The sequence below is a fragment of the Bufo bufo genome, chromosome 2, assembly GCF_905171765.1.
Source record: "Bufo bufo chromosome 2, aBufBuf1.1, whole genome shotgun sequence".
In the NCBI taxonomy this organism is placed as follows: domain Eukaryota; kingdom Metazoa; phylum Chordata; class Amphibia; order Anura; family Bufonidae; genus Bufo; species Bufo bufo.
The window spans coordinates 340,710,812-340,723,339 of NC_053390.1; positions in this window are offsets into that span (position 1 = coordinate 340,710,812).

Consider the following 12,528-nt stretch of genomic DNA (forward strand, 5'->3'; position numbering starts at 1 on the left):
CGATATATTGTGCTGCACTGTGGTATTGTGTTCTGCTGCAGCAGTATATTGTACTGCACTGTGGTATAAGGTTCTGATGGGGCAGTAATTTGTACGGCCCTGTGGTATTTGGTTCTGCTGGGCCAGAATAGTGTGCTGCACTGTGGTATTTCGTTCTGCCAGGTAGTATACTGTGCTGTACTTTGGTACTAGGTTCTGCTGGGGTAGTATATTGTGCTGCACTGTGGTATTGTGTACTGCTGGGGCAGTATATGGTGTTCACTGTGGTATTTGGTCCTTCTGGGGCAGTATATTGTGCTGTATTGTGTTCTGCTGGGGCAGTATGTTGTGCTGAACTGTGGTATTAGGTTCTTCTGGTGCAGTATATTGTGCGGCACTGTGGTATTTGGTTCTGATGAGCCAGTATATTGTGCGGTACTGTGGTATTTGGTTCTGATGGGCCAGTATAGTGTGCTGCACTGTGGTATTAGGTTCTGCTGGGGCAGTATATTGTGCTGCACTGTGGTATTTGGCTCTGCTGGGCCAGTATATTGTGCTGCACTGTAGTATTAGCTTTTGCTGGGGCAGTATATTGTGCTGCACTGTGGTATTAGGTTCTGCTGGGGCAGTATATTGTGCTGCACTGTAGTATTAGCTTTTGCTGGGGCAGTATATTGTGCTGCACTGTGGTATTAGGTTCTGCTGGGGCAGTATACTGTGATTCACTGTGATATTTGCTTCTGCTGGGGCAGTGTATTTGCACTGCACTATGTAACAATTTTTAAAATTTATTAAATGTACACTATCTATACAAGAGTGTCTCCATTGGTGACACGAAAGATGTATAGGTGGTAGAGTCCAGTTTTGTCTAGATGTGTGCCATATCCTCAGATATGGACTCCACTTTTTGAGTGATGCGTTGTCTCAATTCATTCAGATCCTGTGGTTACAGTGGCAGATACACTGAGTTCCTGATATAACCCCAAAGAAAGAAGTCTCAGGGTGGTAGATCTGGTGATCATGGAGGCCACAGCAACACTGGTGAATCATTTATTCCGGCTAGGCCAATCCAACATCTTGGTAGAGATTTATTCAGGTATTAACAATCTATCTGTGGCATTGCCCATAGCAACCAACCTTTTAAAGCGATGGACACATTTGTGACAATCTATTATGATTGCATTTTACTCATTTTGGACTTTTTTTTGGTCTTTATTAAAAAATTCCTGCAGTTTTTGTAAGACATGATGTTAAAAGTCAGTCTATTTGCAAACTGGCCCTCTTGAGTTCTGCTGACGGGCTCAGGCGAAGTTTTATTTCTAATCTCCTGGAACACTCATTTAAGCCATATTCTTATGAGTTGGATAAAGATTTAGCTAAGTTGAGTGTTTATGAGATCAGGAGATCAGAGATAAGGCTTCACATGAGCTGACACCTGGCGGAATTTAGAATAAATAGGATAATCTGTAAATTTTGTTGTTGTGCAGCTTTGCTCCACACACATCCCCCTCCACCCCTCACCCCCACGACAATCTGCATTCAATAACCCATAATGGCAAAGTGAGAACAGAATTCTAGAAATATTTGCTAATTTATTAAGAAAGAGCAGCTAAAAATTTGCATTTACATAAGTATACAGACCCTTTGCTATGACACTTCAATTTCTCTCTAGGGGCCTCCAATTTCTTTTGAGATGTTTCTACTAGGGATCGACCGATATAGATTTTTTAGAGCCGATACCGATAATCGGTGAACTTTCAGGCCGATAGCCGATAATTTATACCGATATTTTATATATTATAATATATATTATATTAGTTGGTAGTCACTGAGGTGGTGGAAATTTGCATTTGGCACTAGTATATTATAAATGTACGGTAAATTATAAATTAATAAAGCCCTTAGTTGGTAGTCAATTTATAATTTACATTTATAATATACTAGTGCCAAATGCCAATTTCCACACCATCCCCCCCTTCTCACTGACTTTATTTACCCCTATCAGACCTCAGATCAGACTTTAATTAACCCCGATCAGATCTCAGATCAGACTTTAACCCCTATCGGACCTCAGATCAGACTTTATTTAACCCCTATCAGACCTCAGATGAAAAAAATAAAAATAAATCCTCACCTCTCCTGCGCCGCAGCTCCTCTTCATCTCTGGGTCCAGTGTCGCACTCCCCTGTGTTCTCCGGCCCACGCTGCATTGTCACCTGACAGCACTATGACCTGACACTGCACGGGGTCAGCACAGTGCAGCACGGGCACCATCAGAGAAGACCAGGGAGGTTGAGTTGAGGAGCTTGCTGCGCTTCTTCCCTGCTCCCGGCACCCGATGCATACTAGTGAGCGCTTCCATGAGCGCTCACTAGTATTAGCTTTATACGCATTATCGGCAAGGTTAGATGCCGATACCGTTAATGTGCTAAATCCTTAATATCGGCCGATAATATTGGTACTTCCGATAATCGGTCGATCCCTAGTTTCTACACCTTGATTGGAGTTCACCTGTGGTAAATTTAGTTGAATGGAAATGATTTGGAAAGAAACCACCCTGTCTATATAAGGTCTGATAACGTTTATTGGAGCAAAAACCAAGCCATGAGAAGGAAAGAACTGCCTGTAGAGCTCAGAGACAGGATTGAATAGCCCCCGGACATTTAGGAGGGGGAAACATGGCAATACTGACATTGCCTGCGGACCTCCTTTTGACCCTCACTGGGTAAAAAGGTTTTTCTGCCCAGTGACGGTCAGGGTGCCTGTTATCTACAATCTGCCCATGGAGCTAGATAATTCGTGCCGGAATTTATGGAACCTGGGTCCATACCTGAGATGGAAGCCTTGCTGAAAGAATTAGCCACTGTGCCGCGGAAGAAGGGGCCCCATCCTGGATTAATGATTGCTACTGCGCGTCCGTGGTCCAGTCCTGCCAGCTGTCTCGGAGCCCACCTTGTGTGTGACTGCATCGGCGGGGAGAAGAGGGGCGTCAACGTCATCTAGGAGGCGACATGTTCCTGGTTCTGCCGGATCAAGCAGCGCGGCGATGCAGGTTTCTAACTCCCCCCCAGAGGACCCATGGGCGGTGGGTCTCGATGTGCACAGGGACCTGCTGGAGGACAGCTACATTGCCAGCCTTTCCCCGGCTGGGCTGAAGAAACCACTGCAGGAGCGTCAGAGGACATCACCCAAGCTGCTGCAGCACCACCCTTATCTGGATCCGGTCAACAGTCTGGTGAGTGGTCTGCTGCCCAGCTTGTCCCTGTCATTTCCTCTCTCTCTAAAGTTCTATCCTCTCTTGAGGGTCTAATCTCTTAGACCCCTCCCCTTCCCCCTCCTCAAGCGGCATTTTGTGAGCCCTTGGTCCCTAATGTTTCTTCTGCTTGGCTTGCAGCTGACTGTTTGGGGGCTGGGGAGGCTGACAGTGTAATAGAACCTTTGTCTATGCCTGTATTGAGTAGATCAAAGGGTATAGCAGAAAGCTGCTTTAAGGAAGTGTTGCCATGTGCTATTTCTCCTCTTGGTTTCCACTTGTCTTCTGCCATTAGGGAAAAGATATGGAATGGTGAATTTGTAGATATTTTATATCTCTCCTCCCTGCCTCTAAGGAGTTTGTTTCTAAGATGGAGTGCATGGAGGAGAAATTAGAGGATGAGAGACGGCGTCCTATTCCGCGTTCTTTCCATAATTAGTTGCAGGCATTTTGTATTTTTGTCAGCGTGTTGGGAGAGAAGCAGCCGGAGAAATGTTCCGGTTTGTTTCAACATGTAGATATTGTGTTGGAGGCTTACAAAAGTTTTGAAGGTTTCGGATGGTACCAATACGATGAGAACTTTAGACAAAAAATGGCAGTGCATCCTCAGTTGCGGTGGGGTACTAAGAATGTGGGCTTATGGCTCAATCTGTTGGTTCCCCAAAAGTCGCCAGCAGTTAGTCAAAAGGGATCCTCCAGTACTGGTTTGATGAAACGCGGTTTATGTTTTGCATTCACTGAATCGCATTGTAAATGGCCCGCCAGCTGTAAATACAAGCATGGTAAGACTAATGAAAATGCTGCCTTGGTTAGGCAGGTTTCCAAATCTAGCTGATTTGTTCATTTCAGTTTTTTCTGAAGGTTTTATTTTGCCGACATTTTCAGGTCAAGGTTGCATGAAGGTGAAGAATTTGCTGTCAGTGAGTCAGTTTCCTCAATCAGTAGCTGACAAGTTGAATGCTGAAACTGCTGCAGGTAGAGTGGCTGGTCCTTTTGAGGAGCCACCCTTTGAGAATTTCCGTTTGTCTCCTCCGGGGGTGGTGCCTAAAAAGGAACCTAATTCCTTTAGGATAATACATCATCTGTCTTATCCTTTTGGAAATTCGTTAAATGATGAGATTGATACTTCTCTGTCTAGGGTGTGTTACTCTACATTTGACTCAGCAATCTCTTTGGTGAAATCCTTTGGTGTGGGGGCTTTGATGGCGAAAGTAGACATCAACTCAGCATTTCGGCTTCTGCCCATACACCCTGCGGCTTTTAACTCATTAGGTTTTCATTTTGAAAACCGTTTTTATTTTGATAAATGTCTTCCCATGGGGTGTTCAATTTCTTGTTTCTATTTTGAAGCATTTTCAACCTTTTTGGAATGGGTTGTATCCGTAAGTGTTATGAAAGGGGGTATCGTTCATTATTTAGACAACTTCTTGTTTATTGGTTCTGCTGAGGATTCAGCTTGTTTTGATGTGTTGGCAGGTTTCTTTTCTGTTTGTTCTGAGTTTGGCGTTCCTTGAAAAAACTGTTTTCCCTATGTGTTGTATTGAATATTTAGGTATTATTATTATTGGTTCCAGGGTTGGGGAAGTTAGGTTACCTGTGGAGAAGATTCAGAAAGCAGTTGGTCTGATAAATGGGTTTTTGTCTCGTCGTTCGGTTACTATTAAGGAGGTTCAGTCATTATTAGGTTTATTGATGTTTTGTTGTAGAGTTATGCCTAAAGGACGCATATTTTGTAGACAGTTGTCGCTAAGAATTGCTGGTTTCCGTAATCCTAGCTTTCATGTTGCTATAGATAAGGATATAAAAGATGATTTGTTAGTTTGGCTGGACTTCTTGAAGGATTTTAATGGTCGGTCATTGTGGCAGGAGGACTTTGTAGATGCTCCCCAGTTGAATTTGTTTACTGATGCAGCTGGGAATGCTGGTTTTGGTGCTTTTTGGAATGGGCATTGGTGCGCAGAGGCCTGGCATGAGTCATGGGTTAATAATGCAGTTTTGTCTAATATGGTGTTATTAGAACTTTTGTAGTTGCTTTAGTTCTATGGGGTTGATTCTTTCAGAATAAACGTATTAGCTTACATACGGATAATAAGGGCATTATGTTCACGATCAATTGTTTATCCTCTAAGAATCCATTAGTGGTAAAGCTTTTAAGACATCTGGTTTTAATTTGCTTGAAATTGAACATTTGGGTTAAGGCAGTGCATATTCCAGGAATCAATAATGATGTCACTGATGCCTTGTCCCGCTTACAGATGCACCGCTTTCACAGCTTGGTTCCGTCAGCAGATGTTTGCGGGAGTCCTTGTCCGGAGCACCTGTGAAGGTTAATTTGGACGTAGCTCTGGACCTGCTGAGTCATTCGGTTGCAGTATCCACCTGGAAGAGTTATATGGCATCATGGCTACGTTGGGATCATTTGTGTGTAATCTGTCATTATCTCCCTTGCTGGTTAATGATTATGTGGCGCTATCCTTTTGTTTAAGTTTGTTTGAGGAGAAGCTGGCATACAGTTCAGTATGTAGGATTTTAGCTGGTGTCTTATTTTTTCTTAAATTGTTTGGTTCAAGATCATTCTCTGAATTGTTCTTGATCAGACAGCTGTTAAAGGGGTACAAATCTGTGGGGTATTTGCCAGATGGTTGTCATTTGAAAATTTCAGAAAAGGGTATCTGCCCCGTCAATGCCGTGAGGAGCTATTTAGCGTGTCATCCAAGAGGGAATGATTCCTTTTTTCTTGTGCATCAAGATTTATCTCCTTTATCTCAATTTCAATTTAGAGCAGTGTTATCTAGGTGTTTAAATGGATTAAATCTGAATACAAAGTATTTTTCTTCACATTCCTTTCGGATTGGGGCAGCGCCGGCAGCTGCTCAAGCAGGCCTGCATGAGTCTGTAATCAAGCACATTGGTAGATGGTCTTCTAAGAGATACCAGCTATATGTGAGACCACAGTTACTAATTGATTAATGTTTCTTTTTTATTAGTCATTGAAGGTTATTTGGTCTGGATTCTGGGTCACTCCTATGTACACTGGGCAAATAGGAGGGCTGCAGAGCGTTGTTATGGACTGAACTTATCACTACCTGAAGGAGCTGTCAAGATTCATTGGGCCAGAGTGCGAGGTCTTAAATGGTCAGGTTTGTTAGATCTGGTACTTCAATTGCATGATTTTCTTCCTTCCCCAGATATTAGAATAGTTAATTTAGGTGGCAATGATATCGGTCGGGAGGGTACCATGCAGTTGATTTTTTGTATGAAGAATTCAATGTTGGAGTTGAGACGGTTTTTTCCCCACACGTAATGGATTTTTTCGGAGATAATTTCTAGGAGGTGGAAGTTGTCTCCGGTCCAGAGGTTTATGGACAAAGTTAGAAAATGCATTAACCGTACGATGGCACGTTTTATGCCTTAATTATGGGGTTTTTCCTTCAGGCACGTTGACCTAGAGAGTGGAGAGGCTGGGCTGTTTTTTTAGTGATGGTGTACATTTATCAGATGTCGGTTATGAAATTTTTTATTTGAACCTACAGGCTATGGTGGAATTAGCTGTAGGTGGGGTCCTTGCCTCTTTGTTGAAGTGGCTCGGGCCTGGTGGGTGATTTTAATAGTCATCCCATGATGGGATGGACTCGGATGTACAGTTAATATCTAGTGGAGTCTGAGTTTATGATTAGGCTCATGTTGTAAGTTTGGCGTTTACCTCCACTCTCTGGGTGTGTGTTTTTATTCTTGTTATGTGTTTCTGCTTTAAGATAATATTTATGTATTTGGCACATAAATGGCCTGTATTGCCATGTGTGAAGGCACAGATCTGGAGTAGGGTGCACAAACTTTCTGTTGCACTGAAAGTTCTGAAAAGCACAGTGAGCTCCATAATTCTTAAATGGAAGAAGGTTTAAACAACCAGGAGTCTTAGCAGAAATGGGCACCCACCAAACTAAGTTGTTAGATAAGGGCCTTGGTAAGAGATGTGACCAGGAACCCAATGGTCACTCTGGCCGAGCTCCAAAGAAACTGCATGCAAATGGAAGAAGCTTCCAGAAGATCAACTATCACTGCAGTACTCCACCAATCTGGGTTTTATGGCAAAGTTGTGAGGAAAAAGCCTATCAAGACAAGAAAAGCCACCTGGAGTTTGCTAAAAAAGCATCAAAAGGACTTTCAGGCAGTAACAAACACAATTTTCTGTTCTAATATAACCAAGATTGAACATTTTGGGCTGAATTCTAAGTTTCATGTCTGGAGGAAACCAGGCACTGCTCATCACCTGCCCAATACCATCCTTACAGTCGCAGCATAATGCTGTGGGGGTGTTTTTCAGCAGCTGGGACAGGGAAAATAGTCAGGGCTAAAGGAAAGCTGAATGAAGAAAAATACAGAAATATTGTTAGTGAAAACCTGATCCACAATGCTCTGGACCTCAGACAAGGCAGAAGGTTTACCGTCCAACAAAACAATGACCCTAAGCACACAGCCAAGACAACTTGGAATGGCTTAGGGATTACCCTATGAATGTCCTTGACAAAAACCCAATTGAACACAGGGATCTCAAGTCTCCCGGACGTTCAGGGAGTCTCCCGCTATTAGATAGCGGCTCCCTGACACCCGCATGTGAAACAATATATCCCGAAAAGGTTTACTGATAGCAGAGCAGAGAGATAAGAGAAGTGACAGGACACAGAGTTTAGATTACAGGTTGAATTAACCCTTTAGGATCAAATTGGCTTCTCAAGGAGATATATATGTTAAAGGCATCCCTTCTTCTGTCTCATTCAGTAGCTATATAACTATTGAGAGAGATGTATTTTTTTTAAAATACATTTACACATTTAACCCTCCATTTTAATTATATTATTTACCCCAGTGTTAAATTCACACCCCCCTGGATGTGCGCACGCGTGGGATCTCAAAGCGGGAGGAGGAGGAGGGAGAGGCGGTACCAAGGAGTAGAAGGCGGCGCTGGGCACGAACGGCGATGCGTGCGGCCGGGCACCATGCATCCACAGACTTCCCCTGCTTGGCCACCTTAATTCAATGATTGACAGGTTAGTAAAAGCTGTTTTTCCGCAGAATAAAGCCACAAATAGCTTTTATAAGGCCACCTTAGAAATCTGAATGCTACCCTGGACATGAGCATATGTTTAGCTCACAGGGCTTATAGGTGGTGACAGAATCCCTTTAATCATATATATAAATATGATAACTTGGGGCAGGGTAATGAGCCCAGTCCTCCACACCATGGAGCAAAGTGTGCAGATACTGCATATGTTTGGAAAATGTAATAAAAAGTTTGTGAAAGAAAAAAAATGAAAACCTCCCTGAAATGAGAAGTGCACCTCCCTGAAATGAGTTTTTGCAGGTTGGGATGTCTGTGAACATTTCAGGGAGACCTGAAAATGGATGTCCACCAATGAACGATGAATGGATGTATTAGTTTCATTACACATCTAAAGAAAGGAATAGACAGCTTTCAGAGTTTTCTCATTTATTGGTATTCTCTGTAAAAAAATAAAATAAAAAAAAGTTATTCTTATGGGGTGGATCTCTGCATTCGATCCACTGGTGGTACAAGTTAGGAAGTTTTTATATTATGAATGGCTGGATAGGCATAAGAACTGACAGGATCAAAACAGAGATAGTTGGTTTAAATTTTTGTATATTTTCAAAGACTGAGCTTCAAGAGTTTTCTTGCTAGGGTAGATGATATCTGGCCACTGACCTCTGGTTGTGAGTGAAGGATGGGGTTTGGGCAGGTGACAATTCTATGTTGTATATAAATGTATGTCTTATTTTAGGAACCTAATTACTAGGGCTCTATATGGTTTTAAATGATATGTAAAAAAAAATTAAAAATTATGTGAACATAGCCTAAGGCCTCCTGTCGTGTTTCACCAAAACTGGTGTCTTCAGGGGACCATGGGGCTTACTAGAATTGATAGCATCCTAACACTGTCTTAAAATCCAGGATGTGATCGATTTACATTAGCATCTAACAACCAATAAATTATCACTATAGTATAGGGCAAGTTAATGCTGTTAGGTGAATGAACTTTTAATAACAGTTTAAAATAAGCAACCCTAAACGACCTGCTAAATTATATTAAGTTATTAAAATATGGCCAATCTCAAATAAACTTAAAGAGAACCGGTCACCATGAAAATGCAGTGTAATCTGCAGGGAGCAAGCTATAGAGCAAGAGGTGATTGAGCAGATTGATATATAGTTCTGTGTGATAAGATTCATGTAACTTGTAGCTTATACATTGAAATCTTTGCTCAGTCTGGGCTTAGGAATCCAATACATGGTTCTACCCACTGATTGACAGATATCTATGAACACACAGACATAGAGATAGCTGTCAACAGTGTCAGAGTGAAGAGCTTAGGGCTCACCAGTGAAACTGGTTATTGGGGCCTACTCCACACCTATGTAGAAATGTTGCATGTTCAATTTCAGATTTGCTTAATTAAACCTGTCGTTATAAGGGCACAGCCTTTTTTTTTAAGGTTTTCCGCAGCAGTAAATTTTGTCACAATTCAGTTGCAAAACCCATGTGTTACATGCAGATTTGTTATGGACTTTATTTAACTCTATACACATGCTATGGATTGAAAATCCACATCATAGAAACATAGAAACATAGAAACATAGAATGTGTCGGCAGATAAGAACCATTTGGCCCATCTAGTCTGCCCAATATACTGAATACTATGGATAGCCCCTGGCCCTATCTTATATGAAGGATGGCCTTATGCCTATCCCATGCATGCTTAAACTCCTCCACTGTATTTGCAGCTGCCACTTCTGCAGGAAGGCTATTCCATGCATCCACTACTCTCTCAGTAAAGTAATACTTCCTTATATTACTTTTAAACCTTTGCCCCTCTAATTTAAAACTTGTCCTCTTGTGGTAGTTTTTCTTCTTTTAAATATGCTCTCTTCCTTTACCGAGTTGATTCCCTTTATGTATTTAAAAGTTTCTATCATATCCCCTCTGTCTCTTCTTTCTTCGAAGCTATACATATTAAGGTCCTTTAACCTTTCCTGGTAAGTTTTATCCTGCAATCCATGTACTAGTTTAGTAGCTCTTCTCTGAACTCTCTCTAGAATATCTATATCCTTCTGGAGATATGGCCTCCAGTACTGCGCACAATACTCCAAGTGAGGTCTCACCAGTGTTCTGTACAGCGGCATAAGCACTTCACTCTTTCTACTGCTTATACCTCTCCCTATACATCCAAGCATTCTGCTGGCATTTCGTGCTGCTCTATTACATTGTCTTCCCACCTTTAAGTCTTCTGAAATAATTACTCCTAAATCCCTTTCCTCAGATACTGAGGTCAGGACTGTGTCAAATATTCTATATTCTGCCCTTGGGTTTTTACGCCCCAGGTGCATTATCCTGCACTTATCCACATTAAATTTCAGTTTCCAGAGTTCTGACCATTCTTCTAGTTTTCCTAAATCCTTTTCCATTTGGCGTTTCCCTCCAGGAACATCAACCCTGTTACATATCTTTGTGTCATCAGCAAAAAGACAAACCTTACCAGCGAGGCCTTTTGCAATATTACTTATGAAGATATTAAACAAAATCGGTCCCAGTACAGATCCCTGTGGAACCCCACTGGTAACATTACCTTGTTTTGAATGTTCTCCATTGACTACAACCCTCTGTTGTCTGTCACTCAGCCACTGCCTAATCCACTCAACAATATGGGAGTCCATGCTCAATGACTGCAGTTTATTGATAAGTCTTCTATGTGGGACAGTGTCAAAAGCCTTACTAAAATCTAGATATGCGATGTCTACTGCACCTCCACCGTCTATTATTTTATTCACCCAGTCAAAAAAATCTATAAGATTTGTTTGACATGATCTCCCTGAAGTAAACCCATGTTGTTTTTCATCTTGCAATCCATGGGATTTTAGATGTTCCACAATCCTATCCTTTAATAGTATTTCCATTAATTTGCCTAGACTGAGCTTCAAGAGTTTTCTTGCTAGGGTAGAAATTTCTGCTTCTGTGGATTTTATCTGCAGTACATGTATGAGATTTTTATAAACTCTTACCCACTGTACCAGTACTGTAACCCCCTGAAGATTTTCCAACCACAATTCCACAGTCAAAAGTCTTCAGCATGTCCTTCACATGTGAGTATACTCTTACTGCACACAAGCATATTCTGACAGTATGTAACTAAAAATATATGTCATCATTTTTTTTTTAATTGTGAGTGCAAGTGCATCAGGTATATACAGGGTGACTCATGAAAAAGTTGCCCACCTCCAATATCTCCAAATCAAACTGCCTAATAGTAAATCTGTCTTAGTTGTCCATAATGACCAATCAGAGCTCAGCTTTCATTTTTTCAGAGCCCTGTAGGAACCCAAAGCTAAGTTCTGATTGGTTGCTATGGGCAACAGACTGATCTGTTATTCAGTTTCATAAAAGATGGTGCTCTCCCTGAAACGGCGAATAGTGATTGTGGGAGGTGTGGGGATCCGCTCTGGTAGGCAGTGGTAGCGAGTGCAGTATAGAGGCAACACAGACCGGTCTTGGTGTAAAACACAATGCTTTGTTTATTCACACGGTGCATATTTGTGAAAGACGGTGCAGTTCATAGGGAGGGTGGTCACACACCACAGCAAAATAATAGTTCAAACACAGCAAGTCCCTGCTGCAGGCTACTTGAGGCCTGTTTCAGTCACATAAAGCAAAGTCTATTTAAAGCCAGGAGTAATGTCACCTTTTCTCCTTGGTGAAGTAAGTCCATGAGTCCGGCTCCTAGCCACAGGACATGGATCCCTCCTGGATTCAGCTGCGGGTCCCTGCACACTCCTTTACAGGCCTCAGCACGCAGCCCAGCTCACCTCCACTCCTCACTCTCACAGCCAGAGAACACAGAAGCTCCACACTGAGAACCACACCCTTGTTGCTGGTCAGGTTTTAACCCTTCCCTGCAAAACCTGGCCTGGACCGTGGGGAGACAGGCACCCGCCCGCATATCTGCCTGCTCCCAATAAGAGCCGGCCCGGATCCGTTGTTAACAGCGTAACCGCTGCAAAATGCACTTTTCCGGCTCTTACTCCAGCGGGGCCAGGACCCCCGCTGGCACGTACCTCCCGTTTACCACCACCCCAGGTACTCTCCTACATATCCCCCCCCTTTGTTCAATCCTGAAGGGTTGCACACCCTGTTCAATCCTGAACGGTTGGACACACGTACAACAGTGTGCCCGGGACAGGGCATCGGCATTCCCCTGTAAGCGGCCTGCCCTGTGTTCGACACTGA